This window comes from Engystomops pustulosus, chromosome 4, assembly GCF_040894005.1.
Source record: "Engystomops pustulosus chromosome 4, aEngPut4.maternal, whole genome shotgun sequence".
NCBI classification, from domain to species: Eukaryota; Metazoa; Chordata; class Amphibia; order Anura; family Leptodactylidae; genus Engystomops; species Engystomops pustulosus.
In genome coordinates this window covers 12,883,712-12,886,446 of record NC_092414.1, presented here as the reverse complement: position 1 = coordinate 12,886,446, position 2,735 = coordinate 12,883,712, and positions in this window count along the sequence as shown.

Below are 2,735 nucleotides of genomic sequence, written 5' to 3'. Positions count from 1 at the left end.
GGTGTGCCTTATGGTCCACCAAAATCCCTAATTATATTAAGTAAGGGGCAGCCTATAAGAAGTTGACATGGAACAAACAGAGATCCTCCAAAGAGTTAGGGTCCGATTTTTTGGCCTCAGACTCAGTGTCCATCAAACCGTCACCAATCTGAAGTCAGAATTAGGTAAGATTTAGGCACCATCAATACAGTATGTGGTAGACCACCATCTTTCGCTCTATGATGGAGGTGGAGTAAAACTGCCACAATGGGGCAGATTTACTTACCTGGTCCCGTCGCGATCCCATGGTGCGTTGTCCGACGAGGATTGGGGTCCGGCACGATTCACTAACATTGTGCATCCGAGTTCCTGCATGTGTCGCCGGAGTTCACCATCTTCTTCCTGGTGAGAATGTGAGTGCTTGACCTTGCGACACAAATCTTTTTTAAATTCCGTGGTTTATCCAAATCCGTCGGGTTGTCCGATGGCCACGCTCCTGATTTCTGTTGCGTGCAAGCCAAAATCTGATCACGTGAGCCAAAATCCTGGGGCAATTCGGAGCAAAATGGAAATATTCGGGAAACCCGACGGAAGTGCCGTGTTTGGACCCTTAGTACATGAGCCGCATTGAGTGTCTTCGCAACTTTTTGCACCCCCCCCAACTAATATTCTTCATCTCCAGTGCCCAACCCCTCTCTTTATTTAACCCAGCACCGTGGGTGTGCAAACTTTTGCAGTCCCCTGACATTTACGTCTAAATGTTCTCTCTCGTTTTTTTCTTCTTTTTTTTTTTTTTTGCTTTGAAAAATCGGAATAACGCGGAGAGCCATTGTTATGCAAATGTGGATTTTTTTTTTTGTTTTATTATTTTAACCCAGATACATCGTCTCAATATCAGACGTTTGGAGAAACACCCCCTGGGATTGTAATATTCACTATTTACCATTGTTATTGAAGGCTTGGCATATCGAGTGGTGCGGAGAGAGAGGGGGGGGGAGAGGGGGTGCGCGGGATCTTCGAGGACTGTGGGGGATTTTTAATGAGCGCGATCATTAGAACGAAAAAACAAAAGGCTCTGAATTCCAGTAATAGGAGAGACGGGGCAGCTTCAGCCGCGCAGTTGTACTCGGATGAGACAGAAGAATTATCCAGGAGTCCTGCATAATCTTATAAAAATAAAAAAAAATTCCTGATTTTTACCATATTATCGCCGGCAGACTGTAATAGAATGGGGCCGTAGTCAAGGGCCGACGCTCGTAAAAGCCATTGACTGATGAGACCAATTGATGACCGCGCCATTGTTAAATGTAGCGGATATGGAGTGCGATTTTAATCACTTCTGTCGTAGTTATGGATACAGAATTTTTTTTATTGGTGAGTGCTATTACCCAGAAGCCTCCAGTTCTGGGTCTCTAATGCAACTTTTAATGATCAGGGGAAAGTGGATAAGTCGAAAATGCTGACCAAATATATTCTGACCCAAGTGCTATTTCCCACTACTTTACTCTCCCTGCAGAGGAATAGGTAGATTTAAAGTGTATTTTTACTTTTGTGGAATAACACTTAAACAGTGTAGAACGGAAAGTTCTACAACTTTCTAATATGCTTTGTGTTGCAATTTTTTTTACTATTTTTGAGATATCGGCTTCTTTTCATTTGAATTTGAACATCATTATTTTTATCCTGAGGCTGAAAACCTTATACGTAGCAAGTCATGCCCTCAGATGAGAAGTGGAGACAATTATATCCATCTGCACAAATCTTTCTGTTGCCATTTTCTAGTCTGGATACAATCAGCTGCGGGTAGGACTAGCTATGCATAAGGTAACTGCTAAATGTAAATACTAAAATATAGTATAGAAAACATGCATTCAAATGAATGGGGGTGGACCAGTGCAGGAGGGGCCCCAGTGGTGAGAAGTAGTACCCTCACTTTATGAGCGGTGAATCCTTCTTTAAAGGGATTGGTCCATCCTTGTTTTTAATTTGCGCATGCGCGGTGGACAATGTACACCTTAACTATAATGGACCTTTTACTAACTCAATCAACTCCAACTCTTTGTATCCTTTAATAAGTGCAGCTCCTCTGATTCTGGTAGTTGGGAGATGGAATTTTATTTCTAGCCCTAAGTAATCACTGTAATTATTTTAGGATCTTTACTGTCAGAGTGGAAATGTTTTGGGTGAAGGGTTCTAGAAGTTCTCTGGTGCATGCGCAATGCACCTGGTAAAGCTGAAGTCAGTGTAACTCTCTTGGGAAGCAAGGTGTAGTGCGCTCAGCTTCAGCAAGCACAATATGCATGCGCCTCAGTTTTCATACTGACCTTGGCTTCACCAATTTCAGTGCGCATGCACCAAAGTTCTGCTACTGCCCTCTAATTCTGCAGTTTCAATGAGCATGGGCCAATAGCCGTAAGTGGACCAATTTCTGGCGCATGCGCAATGGACCAGTTGAGGCTGGAGTCTGTACAACCCACTTGCGAAGCTAGGTATAATGAGCTCAGCTTCTCCAGGCATAAGGAGCATACAACATAGTTGTCATACTGACCTCGGCTTCACCAGTTTGAAGGCGCATGCACCAAAGTTCTCCTACTGACCTTGGCTTCACCAGTTTCAATGCACATGCACCAAAGTTCTCCTACTGACCTCTTATTCCGCAGTTTCAATGCGCATGGGCCAACAGCCTTAAATGGACCAATTTCTGGCGCATGTGTGATGGACCTGGTGATGCTGGAGTCCGTACAACCCACTTGCGA